A 15,759-nucleotide genomic window follows, 5' to 3' on the forward strand; every position below is an offset into this window, starting at 1 on the left:
TTTGAGATGGAGTCTTACTCTGTTGCCCATGCTGGAGTGACGTGGCCTGATCTTGGCTCACTGCAATCTCCACCTCCCGGGTTCATAAGCAATTCTCCTGTCTCAGCCTCCTGAGTGCTGGGACTACAGGCGCGTGCCACCACACCTTGCTAATTTTTTTTTGTATTTTTAGTAGAGACGGGGTTTCACCATATTGGTCAGGCTGGTCTTGAACTCTGACCTCAAGTGATCCACTCCCCTCAGCCTCCCATGGTGCTGGGATTACAGGCTCGGCCTCTAATGGTGTTTTATATTTAAAGATGATGCTGTCGTTAGTCATTGGTCTAGTTTGTCTTTTAATAGTTTTTGTTGCACACAGACTGGCTATCTAGCTGTTTCTGCCTTTGGTCTGATGTTTGTAAAACAGGAATTTGTATTAGTACTATGGACTTGTTCTCTTGGCTTCATTTGTTCCCTAGTTATGTCACATACTTAATCAATTTTTTTTAAAAAGCTAATTATTAATTCTCTGTAAGTTCCAAAGGCATAACTTACTTGTTGTCATTTCTTGCCATTATTCATTCTAAACTGGTGGCCAGATCAGTAGTAAAATTATAGTTTAGCATCTCATAAATGAATTTGCTTTATTTTAGTGATCCTATCTTCAAATTGATACTTAGCCCTTCAGTTGTTACAAAGGTCCTATTTAAAGAAAGGACATTTTTTCTTTTAGACTGGAGTTTTCTCTGATTCTGCTGATATTTTGGAAGTTAATTCAGGAGGCCCCTCTGTCTTAACTGGTGTGAAAATTAGCAAGATTGCATAAGGGAAGTAAAGTGGGAAAAAACAAACTTGTCTTTTTTTTTTTTTTTTTTTTTGTGATATCCTGAGTATTGGGGTTTTTTTTCACCCAAGGACTCTCACCAAACACTGTATTCAAATACAACCCCAACCATGTCATGTGGTATTAGGTTTTGTAGCTGAAATGAGTGAATAATCCTTTTTTTAAATAGGAAGTATTTGTTAAGTGATATAGTAGATAAGAGTTCTTGTTACATTGTGTACACTTCATCATTATTTGCTTCTAAAAGGTAAGCATTTTAACACAGATTATTTATCAGATTCATCTGATATACAGATTGTTGAACTTCGTTGTTTGTCAGAATCTTATTCATTCATTCACTCATTTATGTATGCATTTATTTATTTATTTATTTATTTTGAGATGGAGTTTTGTTCTTGTTGCCCAGACTGGAGTGCAGTGGTACAACCTTGGCTCACTACAACCACCGCCTCCCAGGTTCAAGCGATTCTCCTGCCTCAGCCTCCTGAGTAGCTGGGATTACAGGCATGCACCACCATGCCTGGCTAATTTTGTATTTTAAGTAAAGATGGGGTTTTGCCATGTTGGACAGGCTGGTTTTGAACTCCTGACCTCAAGTGATCCACCTGCCTCGACCTCCCAAAGTGCGAGGATTACAAGTGTGAGCCACCGCCCAGCCCAGAATCTCAGTCTTACCACCCAGGTTAGAGTGCAGTCGTGTGATTACAGCTCACTGCAGCCTCGACCTGCTGGGATTATGTGAACCTCCCACTTCAGCCACTGAGTAGCTGGAACTGTAGACACATGCCACTATGCCTGGCTAACTTTTACAATTTTTATGGAGACAGGGTTTCACTATATTGCCCTGGCTGGCCTCAAACTCCTGAGCACAAGTGATTCTCCTATTTTGGCTTCCCAAAGTGCTAGGATTATGGGCATGAACCATCATGCCTGGCCAACTCTAGAGGTTTTATAGGCATGTAAGAATATTGCTGTTTCTTGACTAGTCATTTTTCAATGTTTGTTGTTCATCTTGCCAACTTTTATTTGATCAGCAGTATGGAGTGACTGGTTTGATTTTTTTGAGATGGAGTCTCCCTCTGTCTCCCAGGCTAGAATGCTGTAGTGCCATCTCGGCTCTCTGCAGCCTCCACCTGCCGGGTTCAAGCAATTCTCATGCCTCAGCCATGAGTAGCGCTGGGGTTTCACCCATGGCGGGGGGTGCCCATGGTTGGCCTGGCTTGCTTGGAACTCCTGGCCTCAAGTGATCTGCCCGCCTTGGCCTCCCAAAGTGCTAGGATTACAGATGTGAGCCACCACTCTGCCTTGATTGTAATTTTAAAGTTATCCTTCAGCTTGGTACACTAGAACATTTGTTTTTTCTTCTATAAAGTGAGAGTATTACAGACTGAATGGTTTTTAGACCTCATTTCAACTCACTTAAAATGATAGAAAATGCCATTTTATATTAAATGTGAGACAAATACACAAATTATATCTTTATGAACATTGGGAAATACAGTAGAAACTCTTTTTTGAATAAGAAGATCTTATAAACCTGTGTCTCACCTTTGTGTTGAAACATTTTCTAAAGGGAAAAAAGATGTGGATGTCATTTTTAGATGTCTTTTATTTAAAACAAAGTCTGTTTAAAGTTTTTGTCATGAACTGTGATACTTTTGCAGATATTAACTTGAAAAGTCACTTTTTATTTTAAGTTATTCATAATTTTTATTTCTGTTGTATTGGCCTAGGTCTGCCTTGAATATTAAGTGCTACGGGTCTTTGGAATTATCAGATATAATCAGTCTTAAGCAGAATCAACCGTTTTTTTGGTGGGGTGGCAGGGGGAAGAGAAAAGAAAAAGAGGGAGAGAGAACAGGAGTATTGCTTTATTGCCCAGGCTAGAATGCAGTCTAAAAATGAGTATTGAAAACCTCTTTTATGCCAATAATTGTGCTTAACAATGGAGACAGGAAGGAGTAAGGGAGGAAAATAACAAACAGGCAGCCAACTAATATTTCATTTAAACCTATGAAATGTACAGTTACTGAGGAGAGATTTACTTCCAATTATGTAGTCACTTTTAGAGTAGGTGTGATGTGATACTGATAAGAATGTATGTTTTGTGGATTTGGGGTGGAGAGTTCAATAAATGTTTATTAAGTTTACTTGTTCCAGGTCTGAGTTCAAGTCTTGGATATCCTTGTTAATTTTCTGTCTTGTTGATATGTCTAATATTGACAATGTGATGTTAAATTCTCCCACTATTATTGTGTGAGAGTCTAAGTCTCTTTATAAGTCAAAGAACTTATGTATTTGGGTGCTCCTGTATTGAGTGGGTATATATTTAGGATCGTTAGCTCTTGTTGCATTTATCCTTTTACTATTGTGTAATGTCCTTCCTTGCCTCTGTTGATCTTTGTTGCTTTAAAGTCTATTTTATCAGAGGCGAGAATTGCAACTCCTACTTTTTATGTTATTTATTTATTTATTTATTTATTGCTCTCCATTTGGTTGGTAAATCTTCCTCCATCCCTTTGTTTTGAGTCTTTGTTTATTCCTGCATGTGAGATGGGTCTAGATGGAACATACTGATGGGTTTTGGCTTTTTATCCAATTTGCCTGTCTGTGTCTTTTGATAGGGGCATTTAGTTAATTTAAATTCAGGATTGATGACAATATATGTGAGTTTAATACTGCCATTTGATGCTAGCTGGCTGTTTTGCCCATTAGTTGATGTAGATTCTTCATTATGTTGATGCTCTTTATCTTTTGGTATATTTTTGGAATGGCTGATACTGGTTGTTCCTTTCTATGTGTAGTGCTGCTTTCAGAAGCTCTTGTAAAGCAGGCCTGGTGGTGATGAAATCTCTGAGTACTTGCTTGTTTACAAAAGATTTTATTTTTCCTTCACTTATGAAGCTTAGTTTGGCTGGTTGTGAAATTCTGGGTTGAAAGTTCTTTTCTTTAAGGATGTTGAATATTGGCCCCCACTCTCTTCTGGCTTGTAGGGTTTCTGCTGAGAGAACTGCTTTGAGTCTGATAGGCTTCCCTTTGTGGGTAACGTGACCTTTCTCTCTGGCTGCCCTTAGCATTTTCTCCTTCATTTCAACCCTGGTGAATCTGACGATTATGTGCCTTGGGGTTGCTCCTCTTGAGGAATATCTTTGTGGTGTTTTCTGTATTACCTGGAGTTGAATATTCTCCTGCCTTGTTAGGTTGGGAAAGTTTTCCTGAATAATATTCTGAAGAATATTTTCCAACTCGGATTCATTCTCTTGGTCACATTCAGGTACACCTATCAAACGTAGATTAGGTTTTTCACATAGTCCCATATTTTTTGGAGACTTTGCTGGTTCCTTTTTACTCTTTTTTCTGTAATCTTGTCTTCTTGTTTTGTTTCATTGAGTTGGTCTTTGACCTCTGATATCCTTTCTTCTGCTTGATCAATTCGACTATTAAAACTTGTGCATACTTCTCGAAGTTCTCGTATTGTGTTTTTCAGCTCCATTAATTCACTTATATTCCTCTCTAGATTGTTCTCGTTAGCATTTCTTCAAATCTTTTTTCAAGGTTCTTAGTTTCGTTGCATTGGGTTAGAACATGTTCTTTTAGCTCACAGAAGTTTCTTATCTGCCTTCTGAAGCCTGATTCTGACAGTTCGTCACACTCATTCTCCATCAGGCCTTGTTCCCTTGCCCATGAGGAACTGCGATCCCCTGAAGGAGGAGAGGCATTCTGATTTCGGATGTTGTCAGCCTTTCTGGGCTGGTTTCCTCCCATCTTTGTGGATTTATCCACCTGTCGTCTTTGTGATTGCTGACTTTCAGATTGGACTTCCAGCTTGGTGGTGGTGATGGACGTCCAGCTGAGTGGACGTCCAGCTTGGTGGTGGTGATGTTATCTCTGTATCTTTGTTTTCCTTCGGCAGATGCCCCTCCCCCACAGAGCTGGACCTTCCTGGGTTCAGCTGTGCTGCCGGTGAAACTCTCAACTGTCAGCGCTTCTAATTGCTGTTTTCCTGAGGGGGTGGAACCAGCCGAGCCCGATCACCTGGCTCCCCTCCTCGGAGCCCCCTTCTTTTTTTCTCCCAACTGAACAGTCGACTCTCTCTCAGGTGCCCCAGTCGCCCGCCAAAAGGCGCTGGGATCCATGCAATTTCCTCTGGCGACTGCACTAGCTGAAACAGCAGCGCAGAGATTCATGGTGCTTTTCTGCCTGGGAGATTCCTGGTCTGGCTCTTGGCTTCAGTGCCCCCTTCAATTGGCTGAATGGGTGACTCTGCCTCCTGGAGCCCCAAATGCCAACCAAAAGGGCACCCAGTCCTGCACACTTGGCGGTGGGACACCGGCAAAACAGCTGCGCCAGCCAAAAGTTCGTCTGGAAGTCTGGCGTCCACTTACTCCCTGCGCCTTCACTGGGAGCTGCAATCCTGAGCTGCTGCTAGTCAGCCATCTTGGATCTCTCGTTCAGAATCAACCTTTTAAAAATATAGATGCCTGGGTCTTGCACTAGATCCACTGAATCAATTTATAGGAATGAGACTTAGACATGTTCAGTATTTTCAAAATGTTCCATATGAAGTTTTTTGGGTTTCTTTTTTATTGTTAAAACATTTAAATTTACAGTTTTAACCATTTTCAAGTATACAGCTCAGCATTAAGTACATTCGTGTTGTGACCACCAGAAGTTTTTATCAACCCACTGATTAAGCACCCATTCTACTTTTTCATTTTTTAGGTGATAAACATGGAACTTGCAACCTTGAGGGACTTCTTCTGCCTCACACAATGAGTTGCCCATAACAATTTCATGCCATGTTATCTCTATACCACTTTGGCATTCTTGACTCAACCTAGAATTAAAATTAGGGATTGTACCTACTCATAATTTTCCTTCAGATTCAGTTTTAATTAAATTTTAACAATTTAATTTGACTCAAGCAAATTTGTACTGCTTTGTAGGAAGAGAATGAAATCTCTTTTGTGAAATTAGCCATAAAAATATTGAAAGCATATATAAACCTCAGTGTTAAAAATCAGCCATTAATAGGTGACCTTCAGGAAGCCCTCATAAAGGAGGTGAGTCTTGAATAGGTAGGGCATGGATAGGAGAGGAAAGACTACCCCAAGTTTGAGAGAGTTTGATGGGCCTGGTAATAAATGCCATGTCCCAATGCCTGTAAGCCCAGTTTCTGGGAGGCTGAGGTGAGGCGGTCACTTGAGCCCAGGAGTTTGAGACCAGCCTGGACAACATGGCAAGACCCCGCCTCTACAAAAAATATAAAAATTAGCTGGCTTATACCTGTAGTCCTAGCCACATGGGAGGTGACTTGGGAGGATAACTTGGGCCCGAGAGATAGAGGCTGCAGTGAGCCCTGATCGCACCACTGCACTCCAGCCTGGGTGACAAAGTAAGAGACCCTGTTTCCAAAAAAAAAAAAAAGAAAATTTCAGCCTTTCCACTTGCTTACTACATGATCTTGAACAAGTTATTGAACCTTCCTGAGTTTCAGTTTTTTGATCTGTAAAAGAGGGTCATAGATTTGCTATAAGGTTTAAATGAGATTCTCTTGTGTAAAATACTTAGCACTATGGCAGCTCTTTGCCCCAAGTGTTCTATAAATGAAAGGTATTGACAGCACCTGATGGGCATGAATTTAGTGTGAGGGATAGAAGAGTAAGAAAGATTGACATTATGCAAGAAACTATTGATTACAACACTGAGAGCGAGGTCATTGTGTTCATATTAGACTGAAGTAAAGGGCAACCAGTCTCATTGAAGAACACAAAAATATTGGAACTGTAATTGGAACCTGGAGTGCTGCTTTCTTGCATTTCATGGTACTGTTTGAGGGGAATGTAATCAAACCATTATTGTTTATTTTCAAAGATTAAAATGGAATAAAAGTTGTTTGGAAGTAGAAGATGCTTAAGATTAGAAATTTAAAAGTCACATAGAATTAACTATCTGCATTTCCATTGTATACAACATTTTTTTGTATAAGGGTGAAGCTTTGCATGCTTTATAGACTTCTTTTTGCCTGAGTAGTAGAGTTTGAACAACAATCTAAGAGCTAAGGGTGGGAATGTGTATGTTTAATCATCAAAACTTTTCCATTGGAAGAAGTTGGGGACAATTCTGCCTATTTAATGTGGTTTTATCAGTTAGGAGTTCTGTGCATTTCAAACCAACAGATCAGATCACAGCTAACATAAGTTTAGAGGTGTTTGTTTCAACAACTAATTAAATTGACTTGAGAATGGGCGCAGTGGCTCACACATGTAATCCCAATACTTTGGGAGGCCGAGGCAGGTGGATTGCCTAAGCTCAGGAGTTTAAGACCACCCTGGGTAACATGATGAAACCCTGTCTTTACTAAAATACATAAAAAAAAAAATAGCCAGGTGTGGTGGCACTTGTCTGTAGTCCCAGCTGCTCAGGAGGCTGAGGCACAAGAATCGCTTGAGCCCGGGAGGTGGATGTTGCAGTGAGCCAAGATCACAACACTGCGCTTCAGCTTGGACTGCAGAGTGAGACTCCATCTCAAAAATAAATAAACTAAAAAATAAATTGACTTGAGGTGTTTTTACCAAGAAGAACTGGCAGTGTAATTTTTGTTACATAGAGCTGGATTAAGAAAAATCCATCTTCTTGGATTTTTTCTATCTACCTACCAGGTCAAGTTTTTCAAATTGGATTGACCAGCTACAGCCTATTAATGGATTGCAAGATCAATTTAGTGTGTCCTAACCAGCATTTTATTTTATTTTTTATTTTATTCTATTTTGGAGACAGAGTCTCACTGTGTCGCCCAGGCTGGAGTGAAGTGGCATGATCTTGGCTCATTGCAGCTTCCAGTTGCTGGGTTCAAGCGATTGTTGTGCCTGAGCTTCCCAGGTAGCTGGGACTAGAGTTGCGTGCCACCACACCCGGCTAATTTTTTGTATTTTTAGTAGAGATGGGGTTTTGCCATGTTACCCAGACTGGTCTCAAACTCCTGAGCTCAGGCAGTCCACTTACCTCGGCCTCCCAAAGTGCTAGGATTACAGGCGTGAGCCACCAAACATGGCTCTAGCCAGCATTTTAAAAAAGAATAGAATCAGAGTACATAGGATTATAGTAAGAATAAATAATGTTTCATTGAAACATCATTATACATATGTAATACAAACGGATGTGTGTACTGAGTCACTCTGTAAAAAGTATTTCTTGCTCTGGATTGTTGTATTGAAATTCTAGAATTGAATTTCAATACAATCAAAATACAATTTCTAAATTCTGGATTGAAAACCTAGTGGCCTTTTAAAGCCATTATGTAATAAACCATTTCTTTTCATCCCGGTTTTCCTGGTACCTTAGAGAGCACACTTAGACTGCCTGTGTGCTTAGTCAGGAACCTGCATACTTAGGTCTAACCTTCAAAATTCCCTTCTTTCCCTGCCTCATTGAACTCATTTTCATTGAAAGCTTATTTTTTCCCTTCTGATTATATGTAAAAATCTTTTCTCTACCCCTTTCAATTCCCTTGAAAAATGCCTTTGGGAGAATTATTTTCACTGCATAGTAATTTATTTGAATAGTCCATTTGTGACTGATTTAATGCCATTGGAAGAAGTTGGGGACAGTTTCATGAGCTGAGCCCCAAGCTATAGGCACTGAGGCTACCAAGTTGAAAAGGACAAAGTCCTTGACCTAGAGGAAGTTCACAGTCCATGGAGAAGATGATTAGGTCAGCAGTTACCATGCAGCATAGTACTGTTTAATAAAAGAAGCAGACTGCGAGAGTAGAGTAAAAAATACCTAATGCAGCACCAGGGAGAGGGCGCTGAGGAGGGTTGTGAAAGCAGAGGGGAGCTTATAGGGGTTTCAAGCAAGAAAGTAACCAGATGAGATTTGGGCTTTAGGAAGATGGCAGCTCTGGATAATGTGATGCTGACTCTAAAATTAGGAGAAACTAGGGGCAGAGTGCTTACCATATAGTATTTCCCAAAGAAAGTCAACCTTTGTATTAAGCTGGATGGTATATTGGAGGCAAGGGAAGTGATGAAACTAATAATAAGGATTGAAGTTGAATAAATATCTAAATTGAAGCAGAATATGTAGCATAGAATATCTAAATAACAGGCCTTAGAACTCATGTCTGCATGTGTGCCTACACCTTCAGTTACATTTGTCTTCCAAGATTCCTGAGTAAAAACTTGAATATACAGATTATTTTATTAAGATTTAGTTTAGTCCTCCCCCCAGAACATCTCCAGCTGTAAGCTTGAGTGTTTCTAGAGAGAGGTGGCATGGGGAGTAGTTCATAAACAACTATTAATTCCTATAGCACCCCAGAGAGGATGATAAATATAAAATACCTTGCTTATCCTCATACTTTAAAAAATAAAAATACTTATAAAGTAAAAATTCAGTGTTATTGCTCACCTTATGAATATCAGTGAGGTAAAGGGGGCATACACACACACACAAAATTTAAAATGTTTTAAAATGTATGTCATCCAGTCCAAAATCTCATGTCTCTCACTGCCCCTGAACCCTCCCTTATTTTTTTAAAATTAACACCATATATACGTTAGATTTTACATAGTCTAACCAAGGATGATGAAGTTAGAAACAGTTAATGTGGTAGGGGGAGAAACATAGAAGTAGTTTGTCAGAAATGTCTGTTTTGTGAGGCCATTACATTTCCAGAGAGCAGATGGAGGCATTGACCTGTTGTACTTAATTCCTGCTCTTCAAGTAACTTTCTGGTCATATTTTAGCATCCTGGGTATATTTGCCTGTAGGGTAAAAATATATTAAAGAATGAACATGAGAATCTTCTTGATAGTTCTTTTTTTTTTTTTTTTTTTTTTTTTGAGACGGAGTTTCGCTCTTGTTACCCAGGCTGGAGTGCAATGGCGCGATCTCGGCTCACCGCAACCTCCGCCTCCTGGGTTCAGGCAATTCTCCTGCCTCAGCCTCCTGAGTAACTGGGATTACAGGCACGCGCCACCACGCCCAGCTAATCTTTAGTATTTTTAGTAGAGACGGGGTTTCACCATGTTGACCAGGATGGTCTCGATCTCTTGACCTTGTGATCCACCCGCCTCGGCCTCCCAAAGTGCTGGGATTACAGACTTGAGCCACTGCGCCCGGCTCTTCTTGATAGTTCTATTTTTTTCTTGTAATTTAATAAATTTGACAATCTAGTTGAAGAAAAATAGGATATACAATATATATGCCTTAAAGTGCTTCTGTGATATTTAGGAGATCTACTCTGTCCCTTATCTAGGAATATTAAGCCTTAAGATACAGAAAGCTGGCACCTATGGCTTCATGTCCAGTAAGCTCCCTCTGAAACTCCTATTTTTCCCTCAGTTTCGATTATTAATTCATAATTTTTGAACTTTTATTCTGCTCCGGTTTTAGTGAACATGGTTAAGAACATGGTAAACTTAGCTATTACTAAGGGATTGCATGTCTTTTATTTTAGATCAGTAGCTCCACACACTTGAACAAATACCATGTTGCCATTAACAGTGGTAAGCTACTGAGGCTGGGACTCTTACAGGGGTGAAGAGGTACATCCTGGTTTCAACCCCTCACACACCATTCTCCATGATTTTGATCTCTGGGAGAGGGGATAATTTAACGCCAATTTTGAGAATTGCTTTTTCTGTATCTAGGTTCTGTCTACATCCAAATTTAGATAACTTGGATTTCAAACACCTAGAAAACACATATTTAATGGCCTGAGATTTTTATGAACTTTATTTCTCACTTTCCTATATTCACTTTTACCTGCCCTTTCACGACTTCTCCTGATCTAGTTCTATGGAAAGAAAAGTGTGGTCAAGGGTTTTAAAGTACACCTATGCCTTTCTAAAGAGTAAAAAAAAAAAAATTCCATGCCTCATGCCCACCTTCTCCATTATGTCTACACACTTTGTCATAGCCCTTGGAATATTCTTATATCCAGGTGTGGAGGACACACAGATATGAAATAGCCAAGAGCAGATAAATTTCTCAGTGTAGACCTAGGACTTAGCAGATTTTTTTCAACCCCCACGCCCACCTCGCTGCCCGACTATACTTACACTTTCTGTGTTTAAGAGAGAAGAAGTGAGAAAATTAGGGGACACAATTTCAGATATTATCTGGCAAAAAACAGAACTCTTATTCTCTGAAGAGGGTCTGAGGAAGCATTTTTATGTTTTATTTAAAGAGTGAAGCCGTACTAAATTACAACTCTTGACTATAATCAGCTCTCTAAAGCTTTCTTTCCCCTTCTCTTTCCCTGGGACTCCCTTTTTCTGCTATTAAGATTAGCTCCTATCCAAACATCATTCACTGTGGCTATTTTATCTTTTTCAGTCAAGAAGAATATATTTTGGTCATCAATGATATTGTCTTTGCCCATCAAGCAATTTATTGGTAGTTAGTACATACCTAAATTTGTCACTCCCAAATTCTAGACTCTCAAACTTGTCCCTTCACCTTCATACCACATCTCTTCTCCACTTGATCTTTTACCCTAAGATAACCTAAGCGTTGCCTACCCAACAGTATTAACTACAGGAATGCTTTCCTTCAGGAATTAAATGTTGTGTTATTGACTTGGTAGGCAAGTTCAGCTGTGTCTAACCTGTGATGTAGATAAACATCAGTGAGTAAATCATTAAAGATGGGGTTGTGAAACAACAAACTGTGGCTTTTAAAGGGTTTATGAATATTATCTTATCCTTTACCACACCCTCAAGAATTAGGCATACAACTGAAGATAGGAAGACTGTGGTCAAGGTCATGCACGCCATTTCTCACCAAGTAGATAAACTGCAACCTAATTCAAGTACTGGAAATCCAATTTTTTCTTTTCCTTTATGAGAAGTGGGAATACTTCCTACACTAGTATCTTACTGTGCTTTAGTGGTGGTTTTCAGGTGATTAACGAACAATTCACTTGACTATTACAGAGAGTCCTCTTGGTGAGCAGAAGCGGCATGAACTCAAATCATTTCAACATCTGTGATGAATTTACTGTTCTTATACAGATCTTATTTAGTCAGATGTGAAGGACATCATATGATACAGACTGTTATCTGTACCGAACTAAAACAGTGCTTCCTCCACCTTAGGCCAAGTTGAGGAAATGCTTTGCAGGACAGAAAATCGTCTCTCTCTGGTTTCCCTACTAGCTGCCCAACAATATTCTAAATAAATGCAAGTGCTATATTTAGGGTCTGTTAAAATCTAAGGTCTCAGAAAAATTGAGTAACTAGATGCAAAAGTAAAGACGAGCTGTTTAAAACAGGAAAAACTGGCTGACACCTATTTTTTAATATAAAAAAGTAATATAATTAAATATCAGGAAGTTGAGATTAATTTTTAAAATATTCAAATGATAAAATTCATCTAAATTTAGGTGTTATTGCAGGAACAGTAGCTCACGCCTATAATCCCAGCACTTTAGGAAGCCAAAGCTGGTGGATCACCTGAGATCAGGAGCTGAAGACCAGCCTGGCCAACATGATAAAACCCCATCACTACTAAAAATACCAAAATTAGCTGGGTGTGGTGGAGCCCATGCCTGTAATCCCACCTAATTGGGAGGCTGAGGCACGAGAATCACTTGAACCCGGGAGGCGGAGCTTGCTGTGAGCCGAGATTGTGCCACTACACTCCAGTCTAGGCAACAGAGGGAGACTCAAATAAAATACAACTTAAGTGCTATTGAGAAAAACTCTAGAAACAAAGTAGAACGCTGGATAACTTAGAGCTACAGCCAAAACTGATTTTATTGCTATATTGTAAAGTTAGCTGTTATAACAGGGCCATTTAATGACACCTGGACAAAGGTTAGTATTAATGTGAAGGCTCTCAGATCAAAGTGAAGTGATCAGTGGGCTCATCATTCCTATGTGTCCAGTTGCCTGCTAGACATCTCAGATTCAGAATCGTGTAAACGTCGTAATACATACAGAACAAAACCAGCCTGACCAACATGGTGAAAACCAGTCTCTACTAAAAATAACAAAATTAGCCAGGCATGGTGGTAGGCGCCTGTAATCCCAGCTTCTTGGGAGGCTGAGGTAGGAGAGTTGCTTAAACCTGGGAGGTAGAGGTTGCAGTGAGCTGAGATTGCGCCATTGCACTCCAGCCTGGGCAACAAGAGCGAAACTCCGCACGCTCGTGTGTGTGTGTATGTGTGTTTGTATGTATACAAGGCCCCATATAATTGAGTTTTACCAAGAATAGTGGTTTAGAATTTCAGGAAAGGATGCAATCAATCCAGGTGGGGTGGTTTTGAGCTGGCCAATGACAGGCTGACAAGAATACCCTGGTACCTGCTCTTATGACCTGTGGTTCAGCAGTATATTGTCCCTGATCCTTTTTCTGAGGAAAACGTACAAATGGCCTTTTCTGTTGAAGCCATTTTCTCTGGAGGTTGCCATTTGCAGTTCTGTGAAAAGAAAAGGTTTTTTTTGTTTTGTTTTGTTTTGTTTTTTCATTCTCCTGAGCTTCCACAAACTACTGCTCCAAGTGTCTCTTATGGTTAGGGTAGGCTATCGGTCTCTCTGATGATGCTACTGTTTTTTTAGCATCCACATGCTTTGTTGCATTGTTCCAGGTTAGAGTTCAGTGGATCCTGAACATGTTTCTTTAGCATACCTTAGTGGGTGGCATGGAAGACGCCACCTCCTCTTGCCATGAGGTTGTGAAACACATTCCTGCCTACCTGTGGTTGTCTAATGGGGATTAGCTTGAGCCATCCGGCCACAGTTGCTGCTTCAGGGCTGGCTGCATGGTCCTTCGGAATACCTTACGTTAGTTAAGGGTAATAAAAACATTGGGGTGCTATTAAATTGTTGAAACATGGGACAGTAGCAGATTAGAGTTTCACAATCATAAAGGAAGTTAGCTATTACCTGTGGACTAAATGATTATTCATTTATTCTGTGTGAGCATCCCTTTAGAGGAAAGTGCTTCTTCAGCTTTCTTCATAGCACTCTGTCTTCTTATTGTATGTATACCTTGATTTCATTCATCCCCAGGCATCTTGTTAATTCCAAGCACCAAAGCTTCCTTCCAGAGCCCAGCTATAGGCCTGAAGCAGTACCCAGAAAATTTTTGCAAAGACTTAGGTAATGATTGTACTTCTTGAATTAGGAGGAACCATTTATCTCTTCAATTTTTCTACAATAAGATGCCATGATATTTCTTCACCCCATTCACAGAGCTTTGTCAGCCTTTTTTGTGTACTGCTATGCACCTCGAGTATATTCTTTGATGTATTAAAAAGGCATCCTACTTGTTTATAGTCACCTACCTTGGAAACATCAGGAACATATCCAAGAACCAGGAGCTAAGGAATAAAGGCCTCTGAGCAGCAGAAGTTATGGTTAGAAAATTCACGTACTCACCCCTAAAACTATTCCTCAAGCTTTCATTCAGAGCCTGTTTATTTTTAAAATACTATTCTGGCACATGGGATATGGCTTCTCAGCTAGTGAGAAGTCCTACTAAAGGCAGAAATAGGACTGCTAAGATCAGCACTGTTTGGAAGCCAATAAGGAGGAAGATTTTAATACAAAACAGGCTACCACTGTGGCTCTTTAGGAAGTCAGACTTATTTAGTTGAGTAGCCCCCCAAACTATTAATATAATTTGGTTTAGTGTAATAAAAATAATAGCCAAACTTCAGTAATAGTGCATATGATAATGATCCCAAGTATCAGGAAATAATGAATTATGTTCAAGATGAGATAATTTTTTAAGACTTCCATCAGAAAAAAAATTGAATCTTTATATATTTGCTTTAAAATTTTTGGTACTTGAAGTTTAAATTTTATCCAGAGAATTTACTCTTTTTACGTTATAAGAAAGCATTAATGCATGTTCCTGATCTCCAAGTTTGTTGGCTTGTTTGTTTGTTGATATGGGGTCTTACTCTGTCACCCAAGCTATACTGCAGTGGCATAATCATAGCTCCCTGCAGCCTCAACCCCCTTGGCTTAAGCGATCCTCTTACCTTAAGTTTCCCAAGTAGCTGGGATAGCTGGGACTGCAGGCTAAAGCTAGCAAGCCCAGTTAGCCTAGTTATTTTTACTGAAGCACTTTTAATTTGATTCATTGACACTAGTTGATATTTGTATAAACCGTGTAGGTTTTTCCTTGGAGAATTCCCAAGTGGTAGATGGGGCAGGTACTCTTCTAAGACCCAAAGTGGTTAAGTGTTTTGGACAAGGTCACATAACTAGTAAATAGCAGGACTACTCATTGGTTCTCCACCTCCTCACTGGTACTGTAGCTTGTAACACATATTGTGTTGTTGCTTCCACCTGATAGACATAGCGGCAAAGTTCCTCCTAAAGGGCTCCAGGGGTCCTTGAGCAGGGACCACCTCCTGCCTGCTCCATGAGCAGAAAAGTCTGCAGCTACATGAGGAGTCTGTTGAGCTCCTTTGAACATCTCATTGAGTCTGTAAGTTGGAAATGTCCTAACAGTCACTCATCCAAGGATGTCACTGATGTCTTGCCTGTTCCAAAGGAAGAAGATAATATTTGCCATTTTTGCAAAGCAGGAGGAGCTTATTCCATATATTGCCTTTTTAAAACTTTTTATTAAGTCCACTTTATAGACAGACAAGTACTCAGTAGGTTTTTTTCCTAGCTGCTTTCATCTTTTCTTCCCTTTGGCACATTTTGTCCCCATTGCCAGGATGTACATTGGAGTTTACCATACTCGTGTATGTTTTGTAATACTTTAATGGTCTTTTTTCCCAGTGTATTCACAATTCAGTTATACTTGGAAAGTTTGAGGTAGGCATTTTCTTTTTTTTTTTTTTTTTGAGATGGAGTTTCGCTCTTGTTACCCAGGCTGGAGTGCAATGGCACAATCTCGGCTCACCGCAACCTCCGCCTCCTGGGTTCAGGCAATTCTCCTGCCTCAGCCTCCTGAGTAACTGG

The 15,759-nt window shown here is 39.9% G+C and overlaps 1 protein-coding gene across 17 annotated transcripts in view; it reads left to right on the forward strand.

Annotated features, from left to right (window-relative positions):
• The window catches only part of LCOR (ligand dependent nuclear receptor corepressor), a 163,779-nt gene that overhangs the window by 130,023 nt on the left and 17,997 nt on the right, over window positions 1–15,759 (forward strand). The window lies entirely within an intron of this gene.

Source organism: Saimiri boliviensis, chromosome 12 (genome assembly GCF_048565385.1).
Source record: "Saimiri boliviensis isolate mSaiBol1 chromosome 12, mSaiBol1.pri, whole genome shotgun sequence".
In the NCBI taxonomy this organism is placed as follows: domain Eukaryota; kingdom Metazoa; phylum Chordata; class Mammalia; order Primates; family Cebidae; genus Saimiri; species Saimiri boliviensis.